Here is a 21,995-nt window from a genome sequence, read left to right as displayed (position 1 = left end):
AGGCAGACAGACCAGTTAGGAGGCGATTGCAGTAGTCTATGTGAGATGATGGTGGTTTAGACTAGGGTGGTGACAGCGGAGATAGATGCATAGAGTCGAGGAAGTAGAGAGGAATCAAAGATGAGTCTAGGGTCTTTTGGTTTGATTAGATGAAATGAGAATAACTATAAAAGGAATATACTGGGAGAAGTGAGGGATGAAAGCCAGTCCCGAAGGAGTGTATAAGCATGATGTATTTGTTGCAAATTGCAAAAAGGTCAGTATGGTTGGAGTTTATGGTGACTAAATGGGAGAAGAGAGTGATGAGAAAGGAAGCTGAGAAAACAGGCATGGAAGAAAGATCCTATTTACCACCATAAAGTATCTGGAATTTATGCAGCTAGCCACTGGAAGCCACTCAAAAAAAATTTTTTTTAATGTCTATTTATTTTTGAGACAGAGAGAGACAGAGTGTGAGCAGGGGAGGGGCAGAGAGAGAGAGAGAGAGAGAGAGAGAGAGAGAGGGAGGGAGACACAGAATCCGAAGCAGGCTCCAGGCTCTGAGCTGTCAGCACAGAGCCTGACATGGGGCTTGAAGTCACGAACCATGAGATCATGACCTGAGCCCAAGTTGGATGCTTAGCCAACTGAGCCACCCAGGCATCCTGCCACTCAAAGATTTTAAGTAGGAGAGTGACTGATCAAATTCACATTTTAGAAAGGTAACTAGCAGCAGCAATAAAGAGTTTGGCTTGAAGATGGGAGACATTGGAAAGTAGGAGATATTTTAAATAACTTTCTTATTTTAAGGATGCAGCAAAGTATAGTAGGAAGAACAAATGGCTTTGGAAGCAGACCCAAATTCAAATCTTTTTAATATTTAAGTTTATTTATTTTGTGTGTGTGTGTGTGTGTGTGTGTGAGAGAGAGAGAGAGAGAGAGAGAGAGAGAGAGAGAGAGAGAGAGAGAGAATCTCAAGCAGGCTGTGTGATGTCAGCACATAGCCCAGTTCAGGGTTTGATCTCACAAACCATGAAATCATGAAATCAGCTGAAACCAAGAGTCAGACACTTAACCAAATGAGCCACATAGGCACTCCTCCAAATTAAAATCTTGACATAGCAAATTTCCATCTATTACAAGTTGAATCGTGTCTCCCCTCCATCTCCAATTCATATGTTGAAGTCCTAACCCTAGTAACTCCGATGTGACCTCATTTGGAAATAGTCATTGCAGTTTTAATTAGTTAAGATAAGGTCACAGTGGAGTAGGATAAGCCCCTAATCCAACAACTGGTATCCTTATAGAAAGAAAAAATTTGGTCATAGACATGCATGCAGAGATAATGCCATTTGAACATGAAGGCACAGATCTACAGGTCAAGGAATGCTAAAGATTACCAACAAATCACTGGAAGCTAAGGGAGAGGCATGGAACAGATTCTTTCTCCACAGTCTTCAGTCTTCAGAGATTCTTTCTCACAGTCTTCAATTATACCCCAGTAACCAACTCTGTTGACACGTTGATCTTGGACTTTCAGCCTTCAGAACTGGCATAACCAATGACGAGGCTCCCAAACACAGTCCCAAGTCCAGTCCCAGAACCGGCCACCCCAACTGTGGCAGCCCCAGCCCCAATGAACTTGGCTGCTGTGTTGATGTCCTTTGAAACAGCGCTGGTTTGGAAACTGTGGCTAGGAATAAGTGAGGTCAGGGGACGTGGGGCTGCCCAGCTGCTGAGGCTCTCATCTATCAGTGTCTCTGGTGGTTTTAGTGCCACTGCAGACAGTGATCGGCTCGACAGCTGAGAGGTGCTCCTGACCAAGAAGGGGCAGAGACGAACTTTGCACAGGCGTACATTTTCAGGGGATGAGGGGCTGTGGCAGGAGAGTTGCTCCCAGTGCAGAGAAGACAGAGACTAATCATATTATTTAGAATGTTCTTTTTCATAAATATAAAAAGAAACAGCTAAAAATAAACTGAAAATGACTGCTTCTGGGAATCAGAAAATTGGTGGAAGGAATTGCAGAGCAGGGGACTGCCTCTGTTTTGGTTTTGTTTTTGTTTTTGTTTTTAAGTTTCATAGGACTCCGTGACTTTTTAAACTATGTCCATGTGTAATTTTTATAAATACAAAACAAAACAAAAAATAGCATAAGATTACCATTAACAATGATCTGTGGAACTTAATAGGTGTTTATAAATTCTTTTTCTTTTAAGTATTTATTTTTTTTTTGAGAGAGGGGAGGGGCAGAGAGAGAGAGAGAGAGAGAAAGAGAGAGAATTCCAAGCAGGCTTCGCACTGTCAGTGCAGAGTCCAACGCAGGGCTCGATCTCTTGGATTGTGAGATCACGACCTGAGCCATAATCAAGACTCAGATGTTTAGCTTTCTGAGCCACCCAGGAGCCCCAGGCATTTATAAATTCCTAAGTGTCATTGCATATGAATTGTATTATACAATCGTATAGGGCAAGTTTTTAGAAAAAAAGTGTTGCACCAGACAAACACCTGCTATGGCAGCCAGCAAGTACTTGGCAGGTATTTAAACATTGCTACTTTAATTGGTAACAATGAAAAACAAAAACAGGCACTGTTTTTGTAGAGGCTTCTAGACTTTAGAGGTTCTACCTCTTTTTAGAATATAATCTTGGACCTCTTTTTGCTTATGATTCTTTATCTGTAAAACCCTTATTTCATGTAATGTTGTGATTGTAATCGATATAGGAACAGTCTTTAGCACACTGCCTGAGACATAATAAATGGCTAATAAATAATAGCTATTTTAATTGTAATTCCAAATTCTTAATTCTTTATTGTCAGAATCATATCCACTGTACTTCCTTCCACGCCCTTCCATAGAACTTGGAGCAATTTGTTCCCCATAAACATCTTGTTCAACCACCCCACAGAGATCAGACTCGATTGTTACCTTAAAATTAATCATGACTGGTATACTTTGAAACATAACTAGAAATAAATGTCATACTTGGAATCACATCTCTCCCTTTTTTAAAATCCATTACTGCTTTATTTTATTTATTTATTTATTTATTTATTTATTTATTTATTTAATAAAAATAAATGGCATCCAGGAACAGGGTTTGTAACCAGAAGATCTAAGTTTGGGTAGGTCATTTAACCTTTCAGAGTATTCATTTTCTCATCTATAAAGTGGAGGTGATAATAACTGCTGGAATGGACATTTGATGTTTGCCTCCCTACCACGCTTTCCTGCTACTTCTGGTAACTGTATACTGATTTTCCTCTGGACAACTTATCCATTTCCCAGCTCTAGGGGAGGGTCTTACTGCCAAAGTAACTCAGCATATTACCCTATCCCACTGTCCACAGTTATGTGTTCAAGGATGAGCACTTAACCAAATCAGGACCAGTGACACTAAAAACTGCCAATGTCATCAAGTGTGGAGCTGACAGTGGAGCCAGTTCAGCTCTAAATTAGCCTATCTGAAGACCATTCCACACTATGAACCAAAATATCCTTTTTTAGTCTAAGCCAGTGTGTGTGTCTGTGCTGTAGGAAGGGTAGGGAGGGGTAGGAGAGGTAGGGCAGAGAGGGAGAATGTTCTTCACTGCAACCAAATGAATCTTAACTCCTATCTACCTTATAACCATTATCTCCACTACTTCTAAGATCAACTGAGACAATAAATGAATTAAAAATTTGGTAAACATAAAGCAATATGCAAATGTTGTTACTATTATAATTGTTAATAACAAAGCCCAACTCCTTCAAAAAGCAAACTATATCTTGCAATGGTCTTGCAAAAGATTTTCACAAAAACCAAAGTAGCCTATTTAAAATCTGGACATGTTAGATATTATTTGTGAATATATGCTTTGTATAAAAACATATGAATATGCAGTTGTTTAAATCACTGTAGGTCATGCATGTGACAGCAGCTCAGGTGGCATCCTTACTCATCAAACTTAAAATGTTAGGCTAGTATCCCCCAATCTCTATTTTACCCTTTGATATTTATGGTTGTATGCTCCATAAACCTGTTTGAATCTTTTAGAAACTATGTATTTTGTACTAGCTACTTACGAGTGAATTTTATCAATTAATTAGTCAAGTCTGGAGTATTTTACAATTGTTTTATTATTTATAAATAAGATGCTAATTAAAGGGAAACTGAAAAATGGTAATGCTTCCTATAAAAGCTAACTTTATAAACTGTAAAATAAAATACTTTGAAGTCAGAGGAAAAAATTGGAAGTAAATGGATATTTCAAATGAGTTCAAAGGCTTTGAAAAGGTATTTGTTTGCTTAAATAGATTTATCTCTTCATGTCTATAGGATTAATTTGACTGGCAATTCTTTTCTTTCTGGCTAAAGCAATAGTAAATTGTAGCTCAATTCCTATTTCATTTCTCAGAAACTGAGTAAGTGCAGCGGAAATAAATGCTGTTTTAAAGTATTTGCTCCATCCGACATGTCCATGGTCTTATTTCCAGATTAGGCTCCTTCAGGTAAAGGATCAGCTAATCAGGTAATGAGGATGATTTTTGGTCTCACCTTTCATTATCACTACCTGATGAAAAGAATGAATATAATGATTTCATGAAATGTTTCATGAATGTAAACATTTTCTTATGATGAAAAATATCTTAAAAAAATGAAAAACTGAGCTATAATCACATTTTTTACAGAAATAAAATGATGAAAAAAGAATGATATTCTCTAGTTGAAAATAAGTTATGATATCAGTTTTGCAGGTAAAAGTTTCATAACAATTCAAAATAGTATTAGATTATTAGTCAGAAAACAATAAAATGCTTCAATTCCAGTTTTCTTCCTAATAAATTCCAGTAACTCTTCTTAATAAACCAGAGTTACTAACTGGGCCTATGAAGAGTCTGGTATTTTAATATGTATACTTTAAATCAGTTTTGTCTTTCAAAATGGTTATTTTGGGAAGTTATAAACCAACCCCAGAAATGCTGGAATTGTTCGAAGTATTTTTGGAATTTATATTTTGTTAATTGCCTTTACAATTAGCTTTTGCACCACACAAGATCTCTTGTTGTTTTTGATCCAAAAAAGGCATACATAACTTTTGACCCACTAAACTTAGTTTGAGATGACATTTAGTTGGTTTCAGAATTCAGATGAAATTAGTGTGTAGATTCAAAATAGTGTGTCACAGAACAAAAGCAATTCCATAAATATTTTGTGCAAAGGCAGTGCTTATGGAATGAGTCTACAGTGTAAGTCTACAATAAGTCTCTCAAAAGTTCTACTGAGAAAGAGTCAAATAATAATCCAGATTTAAAAATTTTGTGTTTGTCACTTTCCCTACAATTAACATCTTAAATTAGGAATCAAATAGCAGTCTGAATATGCAGACATAATATATTAAGTTGTAGACTGTGCAATTAAGTTTTTCTAAAATCAGTAACTCCTGGAAATTAATTCAATTTAACAAGCATTTATTGAGTATATTCTACATACCTATTGTAGTGCTAGGTACAATAGGAAATAAATAAATAATACAAAGCCAGGTCCTCAAGGCACTTATAAGCTAACAGAAGAGGAAGTTATATATAATAACCACTAAAACATTCTACTTCACTTCATTCTAGATTGGACTATTCTAAATGAAGTTATAATCTTAATTGTATAAGTTAATTTACATTTAAACATTTTAGTGCTTATTTTCTCATGTGTATCCTATCACCACTACCTTTGTGTACCTTTATAAATACATATCACATTAGATTGTGTAAATTTGTTTATATATCTGCCTCCTCAGCTAGCCTATGAGCTCCTTCACAGTAAGGACTAGAGTAGCATAATGTCTAATATAATGTGAAACATGCACAACAACTGTATGAATCATGAGGCAGGAAGTTAAGTGTACATCTAAAAGATGCAAACTGGTATGAGAAAACTGAACAAAGAATGGTTTAATTTTCACTGGAGAGCTTGGGGAAAGCTTCAAAAAGACAGCTTCAAAGAAAATTGAGATCTCAATAGAAATAGAAGAAGAAAGAGAAGATATAGATGGATGGAACAGGAAAGGTTTGCAAAAGCATGAAAGTAAAAAAGTACTGGGTATGCTTTAAAACTTCATAATCTAGTGTAATTGGAATTGTAAGCTTTTGTGGTTTATTAACAGATGTATTAGAGGTATGGAGAGGTGTAGGAGGAGAAACACCTAGACAAGTCAGTAGTGATCTGAGTGGGTTTGTTTTTCCACACCTGTACAACTGGGGGACCGATACAGGTGCCATGAAAATGGCCTTTGGGAATCTGTCACATGACCGAACACAATTCAACTGTCTATACTGTTTTAGAATAATGTAGAGCACTATTTACCAAATGGTATTTTAGGGAATAATACACTCAGAGAAGTATAATACACTTCTGGGTTTGCAGAGTCCAGTTCAATCTAGCGTATTTTCCCAAATAATTTGATCATGGAATCCTTTTGAAATTCCCATTAACATCCCAGTTTGGAAAATATTATTGTAATTTCCCTATGTTTAATATGTAAGTTTTCACTATACTTAAACTCAAAATCTGAGCCATCAGATCAGTCTGTTTCAAGCCTCCTGATGCTATATTACTAATGGGAATAACTCCTAAATATCCACTAATTTGGTAGTAACAGAGGATAGGAGAGAGGATCATGATAAATAAGATTATCAACATGTTTATACTTGTCTTATATACCTAAACCTACCTGAAATATTTAATATTTCATGACAGATTGATCAAGACTACAGTGAAAATTAGTGAAATAAACATAAGGTTGACTTAGATATAATACCTCAAAAATATCAGGAAACTGGAAACAAGGTGAATGTCAATAAACAGAGGAATAGTTGAATAAATTCTGGTATATCCATACTATATAATATATTGCAGTCATTAAAAATATTACAGGGGAGGGGTGCCTGGGTGGCTCAGTCGGTTAAGTGTCCAACTTCGGCTCAAGTCAAGATCTCATGGCTTGTGAGTTTGAGCCCCTTGTTGGGCTCTATGATGACAGCTAGAAGCCTAGAGTCTGCTTCAGATTCTGTGTCTCCCTCTCTCTGCACCTCCTCCGCTCATGCTCTATCTCTCTCTATCTCAAAAATAAATAAACATAAAGAAATTAAAAAAAATTAGAGGGGAACCTGGATGGCTCAGTCAGGTAGGCATTTTGACTCTTGATTTCAGCTCAAGTCATGATTTCATGGACAGGCTCTGCGCTGATGGCATGGAGCCTGCTTGGGATTTTCTCTCTCTCTCTCTCTCTCTCTCCCCCCCCCCCCCCCCCCCGCTCGTGTGCTCTCTCTCCCACTGTCTCTCAAAATAAAATAAATAAACTTTAAGAAAACTAGAGCTGTTTCTACAAGGTATTATAGAGTAAGAAATGCAAAATACAAGGCTGTGTGTGTGTGTGTGTGTGTGTGTGTGTGTGTGTGTGTATGTGTGAGAGAGATCCCATGTTTTAAAGCAATGAACAAAATTCCTGTCTCTGTATATGCGTATGCATTGAATACAGGAAAGATAATATACTGGGTTAAGAAGAAAAGACTGAATAAAGATATGATCATAATTTTACATATATGTAAAATAAAAATAAGATTCAAGTAAATGAAAAATATTAAAAACTACAAAATTTACATCAAAGTTAATTATGACTAATACGGTAAATCATTCTCTGAATTTTTTGATGGTTTGCCATTAATTCAGTGGGACCTGGGGTGGGTGGGATGTACATTTCTTAGAAATTGTCATATATCCCTTCATGATCTGGTTCCTATTTTTTTCACATTACCAGTGTATATTCTACATTCCAGCTATTCTAAACAACCTAGCATTTACTAGAATGCCTTCTGCTACTTCAAATTCCTGTGTCTTTGTGCACACCAGGTCCATTGCCTGAAATGTCCTTTTTTTCCCACTTCTCTGCATATTGAATTCTTACTTAAAAAATTTATGCATAAGGGGCGCCCAGGTGGCTCAGTCAGTTAAGCATACAACTCTTGATTTCGGCTCAGGTCATGATCTCATGGATTGTGAGATCCAGTCCCACAGCAGGCTCTGTGTCGACAGTGTGGAGGCTGCTTGGGATTCTCTCTCTCTCTCTCTCTCTCTCTCTCTCTCTCTCTCTCTGCTCTTCCCCCAGCTCTTTCAAAATAAATAAATAAACTTAAAAAAATTACATGTAATATCTAGTCATACAAATACAAGATACAGGGGCACCTGGGTGGCTCAGTCAGTTAACGGGTCCGACTTTGGCTCAGGTCATGATCTCACAGTTCATGAGTTCGAGCCCCACGTCTGGCTCTGTGCTGACAGCTCGGAGCCTGGAGCCTGCTTCAGATTCTCTGTCTCCCTCTCTCTGCCCCTCCCCAGCTTTCACTCTGTCTCTCTCTCTCTCTCTTTCAAAAATAAATAAACATTAAAAAATTAAAAAAAAAACAAAATACATAACATTTTCTATCACAAGCATTAAGTAAGTGTTACAGGAATTCAGAGTCTTGACTGGGACAGCCAGGAAAAGCTATTTGAATTAGGTCTTGAAGGACTAGCACTTTAACAGAAATGAGGTGAGATGGTATTCCAAGCAGGGAGAAAGGACAAAATCCAAGATATATAGGTAGTATCAGTGCAAGATATCTTTAGAACACACTGCCTGGTACAAAGAGGGTATGTGGTAAATAACTGTGGATGGGTAGATGGATGGATTTATCAAAGATTAATGCAGGGAAATAGCAAGTTATAAGATGGGAAGGTTGGGATGGAGCCAAGTAACTGGGTCTTAAATATGTAGTGAAGATACCCAAAATCTATTCTGTATACCTGGGCTCTTCAAATAGGAGTATGTATACTTTATGTGACAAGAGAAAGCCCAGAATACACATGAAGCATCTTTCTGACTCATCAATTTTATTTGAAAATTTAGAATTAAGTAATTTAAATGATATCTAATTTTAAACATTATTTTTATATTAAACCAAATAGATGGGGGGTGTCTGGGTGGCTCATTTGGTTAAGCACCTGACTTTGACTCAGGTAATGATCTCACTGTTTGTGAGTTTGAGTCCTACATGGAGCTCTCTGGTGTCAGCACAGAGCCCACTTCAGATCCTCTGTCTCCCTTTCTCTCTGTCTGTCCTCTACTCATGCACTCTCTCTCTCTGTCTTTTAATGTTTATTATTTTTGAGACAGAGAGAGAGAGCGAGCAATTTGGGGCAGGGGAAGAGAGAGAGGGAGACACAGAATCCAAAGCAGTCTCCAGGCTCCAAGCTGTCAGCACAGAGACTGACACGGGACTCGAACTCGCGAACTGTGAGATCAATGACCTGAGACGAAGTCAGAATGGTCAACTGAGACACCCAGGAGCCCCCCATATAATAAATATTTAAAACAAAACAAAACAAAACAACCTGAACAGATGTATTATAGAGCGGGGTGCAAAATTTGTGTGACTTTTTAAGATAAAACACAAAACTTCAAAGAAATGTTGAGCTTATGGTGAGGGGCTTTCAGCTGTGCTACCAGATCCTGGTGTATGATGTTTACATCCTTTCCTGGCAGTGGAAATGTAAAGAAAGTCATGAAAGGGATTTGAGCAAGGTAGTAAGCACAGAAGTGATGATTTATTTGTATTAATCTAGCATTAGGATGTCAGCTGGCCTAGGATGGGAGAACATTAGAAATCTGTACCCTAGTAGAGAACTACTATAATAGTCCATCCAGAATGGCAGCTATCAGAATGGAAAGAGGCACAGCAAACTCCATGAAATAACTTAGTATTTTTTTTTTTAACGTTTATTTATTTTTGAGACAGAGAGAGACAGAGCATGAACAGGGGAGGGTCAGAGAGAGGGAGACACAGAATCTGAAACAGGCTCCAGGCTCTGAGCGGTCAGCAGAGAGCCCGACGCGGAGCTCGAACTCACGGACCGCGAGATCATGACCTGAGCCGAAGTCGGCCGCTTAACCGACTGAGCCACCCAGGCGCCCCAAGAACTTAGTATTTTAACCAATATTGCAACTCCTGTAAGTATTAAAACTTGTTCAGGGATACTAGACCTTCCTTATGTTGCCAGGCAGTCTACTGTTGGTTAAGTAACAACTCTGACACCAGAATGCTTAAGTTTAAATTTTGGCTCAGGCACTGACTTGTGTGACTTTGTACAAATTATTTAACTGTTTTGTACCTCTAGTTCATCATTTGTATAATGGGGGTAATGATACTTACTATTAGCTACTTCACTAGATTGCTGTGAAGATTAAATGAGTTAATATATATCAAGCACTTAAAATAGTACCTGCCTCAGTAAACACTAAGTGTTACCTGCTATACTTACTATTATTATTGTCTTCAAAATTATTTATAGTGACCTTCATCTTCCTGAGATTTTAAGTTTCCGGGAATTAGGGAGATCTATAGGTATAAGGATATATTCTCTAATTCTGTGATGGTTCTGGAAAATCCCTGGATTCTAGAATATCAACCAAGAGATTGATGAGGGCATTAAAAACATTATAGGTTGGGTCAGTTCACCAGTACATTTCTACCCTCTTGCCCCTTTCTTAGAATTAAAAAAGTCTCTTTTGAGTTTGATAATTTCTTTTTTAAATGTCTATAGCAAATGTTTCTGGCACCTGGTAAGAGTATAATTGTTTGAAGAAGTAAATGTTTTCTGTTAAAATTAATTGTTGATAACAAAAAATGGAGAAAAAAATGTATTTAAATCTACTCAGAATGGGCAAACTCGATGATGTCCTGCATGTTATGGTATGCCACAGCACATTGATAGGTTTTATTAGGCAGAATCACATGAAATTACCCATATTCAATCAATTTTGACTAGCAGAAATGACAATTTCATACAGTCCAACTTAATATCCCTTAAATGTGCTTTGGACAAGGAATATACACTTTTATTTTTCTTAATCAAATTCTACACTTTTCTTTGTTAGTTAAAACAACCAAGAGACAATGTGGACAAATAAGGTCAACAAAAGCCAACAAAACCACTCATAAAAAGTAACAGTCTGGAACTTTGAAAACTCTTGTCTTTACCTTGAACCTCTGATTCTTTTCCCTGCCCTTGCTGTGCTGTTGTGGTGAGCAGGCTGGTCTGATGGGTGGCCTTACAGACTTCTCTCTACCAACTGTTCATAATTAACCACCACAAGTGTTGCCTTTGTTTGGGATACTGCTTTTTAAAGTATGCTTAGAAAGGTTTTCTGGAAGGGTAAACTTGTTCTTCAGAAATTAAAGTCCTCTGCCTATACCAATGAATGAAAAACTAAATTGTTTGTTTGATTTACCACTGAATACATTTTGTAATCATTTGGGGGATTTACTCAAATTCAGAAGGTCATATTTATTAAAATCAGTAGCAGCTCTAATTTGGCTGATTACCTGCATTCCGGCCATCTGTAATCATTATTTGACTCCCTGAGACCAATTTAACATACAAATAATATCTTCAAATTTAATTTTAGTTTTGAATGGCTCTTGAAATAAAGACAATAATATAATGATGATATATAAAATGATATACTATAAGGAGATATTATTAACATAGTGTGGTATATCCTTTTTTTTACTTTTCGTTTTTAGTTTTAAAAGAAAAAGATGGAAGCTACTCTAACTTTTCAAATAAGCAAACAAACCCAGAACTGCTTTAATACCTAGATATCAAAAGAATCCAATCTAAGTTATATATCTGTATGAAATTAAATGGACTTGATAAAAATTAGAGTCTCTTCATTAGCAAATGTTACTAATAACAGTAAGAAACATGGATAAAATATTGCCCTAGCCTGTTCAGCATCTTAGCGTCAAAGGTTCAAGGCTGCATAATGAGAGAGGGAACATCTTCACATTGGATTGCTCCAAAAGGAAAATTTTAGGATGAGTAGGAGGACATGGCCAGAAGGCAGTGATCAGCTTGGAACAATATAGACCTCTAAATATTATAAGCAGAACTCAAATCCAAGTAAAATCACCAGTATTTCCCCACCTCCAATATTTTATTCATGCTACAGAGTAATTTCTTTCAAAACAGAAATCTGAGCATTACATCTGCCATTTAAAAGCCCTCACTACCTTCACATTGTTATTGAGCTTATTAAAAATAAAAATGTCTTCAAATGGTCTTGTAGAGCTACTGTGATCCCATTATTTAATTCCTCTAACAGCTTTCTATTCACTGACACCTTTCATCAATTAGTTCACTTTTATCTTTTAGGCGCAGGGTCCCTTCGGTTCCTGGTATTCTCTATGTTCCTTCCAGTCACATGGCTTCCTACTATGCCTTCCGCCTAGAATGTCCTTTCCTTGCCTTTTGACAGAGTTAATCCATATTCTACTGGCAATTAACAATAAGACACTATGATTTATTCTTATTTGGCCTGTGAATGAAGTGCTATGAGGGCTATAGAAAGGTGACTGCTTTATTAGGTGTCTCTATATCTTAGTTGCCAGTGATAGAAACCAATGTGGTTTAATTTCAGCAGAAAATAAATTTATTAAAAGATAGGAAGCATCTCACAGAATTCTCCAGGAAGCTGTAGAATCAGCTTTGGAGGCCACCAGCCATGAAAAGAGGCTGCAATGGGCAATGCTCCTGCTTGGAAGCTTCAAACTAGATGCTACCTCTAGAACAACTTCTCTATTTTTGGAAACTGGAAGTTGCTGCCCATTGCTACTACCACCTTCTTTAGAAGTCAAGTCTATGACCTGTTTTCTCATGTCTCTAGTTTTTGCTTCAAAGATTGAGGTGTATATGCCTAATTGGCAGAGTCTTGTTTATGAACTCATACTCAATGTGTGAGGCAGGCTGGGAAAGTAAGCAGTTGGCATTTTGAACCTCTAAGGTAGGAACTATCTTTAAGTCAGAAGGTAAGGGACCCCCTAAACACAGGAAGAAGGATCTGATACTAATTAACCAAGAAGAACAACAAATATCCACTAGATTAAAAATGGAGATAGAATTGAGGAAAACTTTTCAGAGAAGGTCGCATTTTATTTATTTATTTATTTATTTATTTATTTATTTATTTATTTAAAATTTTTTTTAAATAAATTTATTTATTTTGAGAGAGACAAGAGACAGCACAAGCGGGGAAGGGGAACAGAGGGAGAGAGATAGAGAATCCCAAGCAGGCTCCATGTTGTCAGCGTGAAGCCCAACACAGGGCTGAACTCATGAAACTCTGAGATCCTGATCTGAGCCAGAACCAAAGTCTGATGCTTAACTAATTGAGCCACCAGGTGCCTTGAGCAGGTCGTATTATAGTTGGGTCTCTCTCGCTCACTCTCTCTCTCTCTTGTCTCTCTTTTTTGGCTTTTGTTGAGCAAGATTTTATCAGACAAAGTAAAAGCAAGTGTTAGGATACTGCAGGGAAAGAGAAGATAATAGCAATGGGCTTTAAGTAGCTTTAGAATCAACTGAGAAGCTTTTGAATAAATTATTACACATAAAAATTCTGATTCCATAGGAGTGAAGTGAGGCCCTGGTATCTCACATAATTATCAAAAGACTGTTGCAATCGGTTGGTTAAGCATTTCTGATATCAAAAGCATGGGCATGTAAAATAAATGGTATGTTTGGAGAAAGTAGTGAGTTGTTGGCCCAGTATGAGTAGAACACAGGCAGATCAGAGATGAGGCAAGAAAGGTAAATAGTGGCCAAACAGGAAAGATGATGAATTAAGCTCTTAAAATTTAATATTAGAACTCTTAAATAAGTTCTAAACTTTAGACAAAGTTCTTTAAACAGAGGACTGACAGCATTTTGCCAGGGAAGCTCTGGGAAGAGAATGAAAGAGAGACCAGCCTGAACTCAAGCAGTTTGGGTTAACTGGGGGATAGTCTTCCATCAGAGAAAGGGGAAAATTTCCCTATCCCTGCTGGATAGAGGCAATAAGTGATAAAAGCCAAGACTGGCTGGGATCCAGAAGTGCTTATTCCTTTTTCTTGCAGATGACCTACAAAGTGCCATCTATATGAACAGGTATATGAACAGGTTGCACCTATTCAGACATGTTGACTTCAAGTCTAAACATGTATTGTGATATTTGGGGGTGCTGTGATTCTTTGCCATGTAGTATACAAAGTCGTTTGTGGCATGATGAGGCTGATTTCTAGAGCTAAAACCAATAGACTGATAAACAATAAATCATGTAGTAACAAAGATCCTTCTGAGAAGAACAGAATGGTTGATGGGATCCCATCCAAAAGTAAATGTCCCAGATCCACTTGAGAACGGAGGAGGAGTAAGGAGCTTACCAGTGAAACAATCATAACTGGCAAAAATTATAAAGCACACTATTTAAAAGTTCTGGAAATTGCCCTAGGGGTAAAACCAAATGCAGACACATTTTGCAATTGTAATCAGCCCTTACTTACAGAAAAGTTTTACTCCAGGTGAGGAAGGCTGAGAACAATGTGGCCCCAATCAGCCTTGTCCCATAGAAGTTCCACACCAGGAGGGGCAAACAAAGAATATCAGAGGTTACTGTTCCACCGATTGTCCCACTCATAAAACAAGGGTGTCACTCCAAGAAAAGTGGGACACTGTCCCTGCCCTTTACTTTGGAGCAGTGACTCAGAGATTTAGCCCAGGGACAAATGCAGGCCTTGAAAACAGAGAACTCTAAAGTTCTCTCCAAAACAAGTCATTTTATTTAGAATAGTGTAGAAAAGTTTAAGATTAAGGGTGCTCTAGATACAAGTAAGCAAGTAAGAGGAGGCTAGTAATTCCACACAAGAAACAAGGCCACATCAGCGAAGGCAGGCCACATCAGTGAAGAATTGGAAATGACTGGATTTATCAGTTACCAAGCAGTTAACACGCTAGTAAAATGGTGTTTTTACCAGAGAAAACCAAGGCTAGAGACAGCTTAGAATAGTCCCTCCTTGGTAGGAATAAACTTCAAAGAAAGGCCTCAAACTGCTCTAGCAAAGGGACCAGAATTTAATTGGATCAGAGTGTGGAGTAACTTGTGTCCCTAAGCCTTATCAAAAACAATACAGTATTCCACTGGCAATCAGTGAAGCTAAACAGATGTGTGAGATACCAATAGAGGCAGACAGCATAAGAGAGATCAAGGAAAAGAGATAGTCAAAAGAGCGCTGTTATAAATACTATCATTACATGGTGACCATGTGCATGTGCAAGTCTGAACCCTTTGAGGAGTATTATCAGAAGCTGACACAGTGGGGGAAACAGACTTCACTAAAATAGTCTAGCTAAGTAATTAAACAAATAAATAAGCCAGCAACAACAAAAAGTCCTGGGAAAGAGGATCTGTATCTAGAGTTGATATAATATGTTATTGAAAATGTCAAGGTTTCAACAACAACAACAAATTACAAGACATGCAAAAAACTGACCCAAACACAGGGGGAAAAAATGAACAAAAACTAATTAGTGAGAAAGTCCAGATGTCAGACCTAACAAAGGCTTCAAGGGAGCCAGTATAAATATGTTCAAAGAAGCAAAGCAAATACAATGACATAAACTATTCAAGGAGAAATAAAATAAACTGACTCAGGAAGAAATAGAAAATCTGAATAGATCTACAAGTAAAGAGAGTGAATTAATAATTTAAAAACTTCTCACAATGCATCAATATAAGCTCATCATTTATAACAAATGTGCAATTATGGTGGGGGATGTTGATAATGGGGGAGGCTATGCATGTATAAGGAGCAGGAGGTATGTGAGAAATCTCTGTATTTTCTCTTCAATTTGCTGTGAACCCAAAACTGCTCTAGAAAAATAAAGTCTAAAACAAAACACTTCCCACAAAAAAGCCTAGGCCCAGATGGCTTCACTGGTGATTTCTGTCAAACATTTAGAGAACAATTAATACCAACTGTTCACAAATTATTTCAAAAAATAGAAGAGGAGAGAGCATTTCTCAACTCATTATGAAACCATTATTACTTTGATACAAAAGCTAGACGGACATCAGAAGAAAACTACAGATCAATATCTCTTATGAATATAGGCTTAAACATCATCAATTAAGTAGCAGCAAACCAAACCCAGCAACATATAAAAAGGACCATACACCATGACTATGTGGAATTTATCCCAGGAATTAACATCTAAAATCAATTAATTTAATACACCATAACAGTAGAATTAGACAAAGCCCATGTCATTATCTCAATAGACACAGAATAAACACTTGACAAAATCCAACACCTCTTGATAAAAATACTGTACAAATTAGAACTAAAAGGAAACTTCCTCAAACAATAAAAAACATGTATTAATAATCCATAGCTCATATCATAATTAACAGTGTAAGACTGAGTGCTTTCTTCCTAGATTAGGAAAAAGACAAAGGATGTCCACTCTCATCACTTCTATCCAACATTGTACTAGAGGTTCTAGCCAGGGAAATTAGGCAAGAAAATGAAATATAAGGCATCTAGATTGGGCATAAGTAAGACTATCTCTATTTCAGATGATGTGATCTTGTATATAGAAAATCTAAAGGAATTCTCTAAGAAACTATAATAATTTATAGAAGAGTTTGGCAAAGGACACAAGATTAATATAAAAGGACACAAGATTAATATAAAAAACCAGTCACTTTCTCTATATTAACAATGAACAATATGAAATAAAGTTAAGAAACAATTCCATTTAAAATTGTATCAAAGGAGTAAAATATTTAGAAATGAATTTATCAAAAGAAGTATAAACTTACACTCTAAAAACTACAAAAGATTTGAAGAAAATCAAGACTTAAATAAATGGAAATACATTTCATGTTTATGGATGAACATGAGCCTTAATATTATTAAGAGCAATATTCCTCAAGTTGATCTCTGGATTAAATGCGATCTATAAAAAATCACAGCTAGCTTCTTTGTAGAAATTGACAAACTGAACTTAATACTTCTATGGGAATTTAAAGGCCCCAGAATAGCCAGGACAAACAATCTTGAAAAACAAGGACAAAGTTGGAGGACTCCTTATATCAAACATCACAAAGCTATGGTAATTAAGACAGTATAGCACTAGCATAAAGATAGACATACAGGTCAATGGAATCAAACTGAAAATCCAAAACCAAATCTTTTATGGTCAATCATTTCAATGAGAATGCTCAGGAAATTCAAAGGGGGAAAACAGTCTTTCCAAATGGAGCTATAACAAACAGATACTCATATACAACTGAATATGATTTTTATAAGATTATTAGGGAATACAAATAAGCGTCAGAATGAAAATAGTTCTACCACTCAAACACAACTGTTAAACTGTTTATTTTTGCATATCTTCTCCAGACTTTCCCCCTATGCTTTTTTCTTATAAAGCACTAATACTACTATACCTAAATTTCATGCATTTTAAATCAAAAAGCCCATGTTTCAACAGATTCTTTGCAAACATTATGTATAACAACCTCATTTTTTATAATATAATAAGCACTATAATTTGCTCACTATCATTCACTATTGTTTATCATTTAGGTTCTTTCCAAATTTAATTATTATAAATAATCTTGCAAAGTTTCCTTTGGATAGGACTTTTCTAGACTTCTTTAGAATAGATTTTTAGAAATTGGGTCAAGGATAATAATATCTCTAGGCCTCTGATATACATATATACCTTAATTGCTTTCCAAGAGTTGTACCAATTTATTTCTACCAGCAGCATAAAAAAATACAGTTGACCCTCGAACAACATGAGGGTCATGGGCACTAACTCTCTGTGTAGTCGAATATCCATGTATAATTTTTGACTCCCAAAAAACTTTACTAATAGCTTATTGTTGACCTGAAGCCTTACAGATAACATAAACAGTTGATTAGCATAAATTTTATGTTACATGTATTATGTGCTGAATTCTCACAATAAAGTAAATTAGAGAAAAGAAAATGTTATTAAGAAAATCATAAGAGAAAATACATTTACAGTACTGTGCTGTATTTATCAAAAACAATTCATACATAAGGGGACCCATACAGTTCAAACCCATATTGTTCAAGGGCAAACTGTACCTGCTTCTACACACCTTCATAAACATATCATCTCATTTTCAGGAGCATTATCATCTTTAAATGTCTTAAGAGTATGAATCTGAAATTCTACTTACAACCTATATTGGAAGAAGAACTAATTATAAGTTTAGTGATAAGGGTGATATTTAACATTTGCTATAAAGGTTTTGTATATTTTATGAGATTAATGTACCATACATGAAATAGGAGTCAAGTTAATTTTCATTCTGGAAAAGAATGGATTTGTATCAGTCAGATCAAATAAATATTTTGGCCATATCTACAAGGCACTGTAGTAGTAGTGGGAGAATGCAATGGATTATAAGAAGATTATAGATTGGTTGGAAAGGTATAAGCACAAAAATACTTCAATAGTAATAGGAGATTTAAATAAGTTTCACATGCATAACCTGGGCGGCTCAGTCGGTTAAGTGTCTGTCTGACTTTGGCTCAGGTCATGATTTCATGGTTTGTGAGTATGAGCCCTGCATCAGGCTCCATGCTGACAGCTCAGAGCCTGGAGCCTGCTTCGGATTCTGTGTCTCCCTCTCTCTCTGTTCCTCCCTTGCCTGCACTTTGTCTCTCTCTCTCTCAAAAATAAATAAACATTAAAAAAAATTTTTTTTAAATAAATAAGTTTCAAAAAAAAGCAGAAGGTCTCAAGGTTGGTACAAAATTATTTGTCAAAAAAGCAACATGGAAAATGTAGCTTCTAGAAGTTCAGAGGAGACAGAAATCATCTCAAGTTAGGATGGATTTATTTACTAATTACAGAAGTTAGTATGTATATATAGGAAACCTTTCTATAGAAAAGTCTTTGTCTTAACATTATTTAAAGTCTTTGAACAATAAATGTTAGAATTTTAAAAATTCTGATATATGATTAATGTTTATAATATTTGACCATTAATATGGGCATTAATAGCTCTCATTTCTAGATTACTGTTTTTTTTTCTTTTCATTTCTACTTCAAGACTCACTTCTAACAAATTAGCTTGTGAAATAATGTACTAAATTCATCCCTGCAGTGAGTGGTTAAATGTACCTGTCCTTCATCTAATCCTGTCATTAGAACTTTCTTTTTCATTGTATGGATTTGTGCTTGGGGCATCTATTGTAATGTAATAGTGAGTTAACTGGCACTGCATTCTTTGGTCTATTATCTATCACACAGAAAAATATCTTGGGTAGTAGAATATTGTTCATGTTAAATAAATATCACTATCAACAATGACAGCCCAGTTTAGTCAATGCTGTGAATGAATTTCCATCTTATTACTTTGAAGAAATCAATTCGCTTTTATTCAAAGTCTGAAGTCTACACACACACATACACCCATACACAAACACATTTCTGTGGTATTTTTAAGAAATAGTTGATGAGTTTTTGTAAGATGGGGAAGCTTTTACATTAAACTTGAAAAGCTTCAGAATCTGCCATCCAGAAAGCCACAGTTCCTTATCTGAAAGACTAAAGACAAAACAGACAGTTCCCATTATCTGAATATTCATCACCCAACAGAAGTTCTCATATTATAAAATACTGATTAATGCATACATTACCCACTAATTCTTCCCTACTCAAATATTCTTCCCTCTTCAACACTAAAGGGCCTGTCCTTACCTATTATGATACAAGTTTTGTTAGTTGTTTTTTTCTAAATCATTGGACATTGCAAATGTATCTATTCTTTTAGGATTCTGTTTATGGCTGTAAATAATATAATGCAAATTGACAAAAGTCAGTATCAAGGATTTCATGAGGTCAGTGAAAGTGATATTTGAGACTATTCAAATAGCACATAAAGCCATTTAGACCAGTTAAAAAGTGAAACAGAGAAAATCAGCAAGGATCATGACTCAATAGGTGCTTCAAAGGGGAATAATTTGAACATAAAAAAGTGGAAAGACCCTTGGGAAAATTGAAAAAACAAAGACCCTGAATATTTTTGCAAAGAAGTATCCTCTTTAACAGCATCCTAGAAAGTTAAACATTAAGGGTAGGATGTCATATTGTGTTATCAACTGTGTTACAAATAACAAAAAAAAAAATTAAAATGCCATTCCTTCTTTAGTGATTTTTATTATTTCTACACATAAAATTATAACCTGTATTTAAATAGCTGTTGGTTTAACACTTTCCATAATAAAGTCCTACTAAACCTTCCTTTTCTAGTTCCATGCCCCCACTACTTACTATACATCTTTAGTTTCTATTTCATTTAGATTCCTTGTCCCGGTACTGATTATTCTTAGATAACAACAATAATAGTACAGGACAGTCATGAAAAGAATTTTGATTCTTAAAATAAATACAAACAGATTAAGTGAATTCCTTTTTAACACAGATGTGAACCTTAAGTTCATGTGCTCATAAACAAAGCATTCCATAGTTCTAATACAGTGTTAAAAAGAAAGCAACGTCCATCATCTTCAATCTTTGTTTATACCATGAAAGACTTCGATGCAGAATGTAGGGTATTGGGTGAACAAGTAATTAAAGCTCACCTAAATAAACAGAGGTCTGTAAAGTCTGGAAGATTAAAATCAATGAAAAGTTATATGGTAAGTCAGCTCGTCAGCTCAGGGATCGAAATCCAGAAGAAATATGATCATAACTCTGATTAACTTTGCCGTAACATTTCTCAGCAACTAAGGCTTTTTAAAGATATATATTAAAAGTCAAATGACATGGATATGGGATAATCAATCTATCACATGAAAAGCAAGGATCATTTGGAAAGTAATAAAAATCAATGATAGTTTTCCAAGATGACAGGAAAATATATTCATTTATTTAGAGGAGAAAAAAAATTCCTATGTTAAGTAGTCCAACCGTTAAATAAAATGTCAGATTTCATGTTTGTAAGAACAAATACTTTAAGAACAAGTACTGCATTTTTTTAACTGAAATATTATTGGTATATACTATATGGAAACTTGAGAATACTGGTAATAAAAACCAAGTGTTTGCTGATGTTTAAGCAATTAAAATTTTAACTAAAGTATAGAGTATTCTGAAGAATAAGCAGAAAAAAAATGACTGAAGTGGCCATGTATAAAAATGTAGTGAATTAGAGTACACACCCCATTTAACAGTTGTGTGATAATATGGATGCCTGTGGCCAGATATTCTGATTATTCAAAGTCAGAGATGTGAATTTTACTGTAAAATTTCCAAATTTTGAAAGATTATATGGCAAATGACACAAGCCTGCTGGCTGAATCTGGCCTGTAGGCAAGAGGTTTTGCAAACCTGGTATAAAGTAATACTATTTTGGTTATGTATAGTTGATTTACACTTATAATGAAGAAAATGGTTCCAATACTTTAGCCCAATCTTCTCGTGTCAATCTTATTAATATCCTTTCTTTTAGTAAGTTGACACAGGGAAATACAAAGTTGTAAGATCTTAATCGTGCTTTCATTTCCAAATGTTTTGACATTGGGTAGGATGCAGAAAAGACTTACGAACTTATGAACATTTAGTGAAGAATAGTTACAATCTCAAAGATACACAACTACAATCTAGACTCCTTTTTTTGTTTTGTTTTGTTTTCCTTCAGTTATCCCTTAGTTAATCAGAGTGACAGAATGCTGTGAATGGAGTTGTCTATTTGTTTCAGGAGCAGATGGGAAAAGTAGCTGCTTTAAAATGTGATTAAAATATGAGGCCTCTGTTTAGTATTTATTTTTCTTTAGGCTTAAGCAACTTTAATCAAGGGAAGAAGGACCAAACAGCTGCTGCAGCTCTAGTCCAATGGTTATGTCTCTGCATGGGAAATGCTATAACAACAAACAATCACAGCAAATAGACAATCAAATCTATCTTTTGCCAAAGCTGTGAGAAAGAGTCACTCATATATTGTTTTGGGGGAGTCCAGTGTGGGTGTACAATCTTTGTGGAGAGTAACTAACCAACATTTATTAAAATTAAAAATGCATTTACTAGGGGTGCCCAGCTGGTTCAGTTGGTGGACTATGCAACTCCGGATCTCAGGACTGT

The 21,995-nt window shown here is 35.8% G+C and overlaps 1 protein-coding gene and 1 pseudogene across 4 annotated transcripts in view; both read right to left on the bottom strand.

Moving 5' to 3' along the window:
• Window positions 1–21,995, bottom strand: part of MBD5 (methyl-CpG binding domain protein 5) — a 451,089-nt gene that overhangs the window by 155,709 nt on the left and 273,385 nt on the right. The gene's annotated exons all lie outside the window — the stretch shown is intronic.
• Window positions 957–2,244, bottom strand: LOC109502686 (annotated as a pseudogene).

Source organism: Felis catus, chromosome C1, assembly GCF_018350175.1.
Source record: "Felis catus isolate Fca126 chromosome C1, F.catus_Fca126_mat1.0, whole genome shotgun sequence".
Lineage (NCBI taxonomy): Eukaryota > Metazoa > Chordata > Mammalia > Carnivora > Felidae > Felis > Felis catus.
Note: the sequence above shows the minus strand (reverse complement) of the source record. Positions and strands in the feature narration are given on the sequence as shown.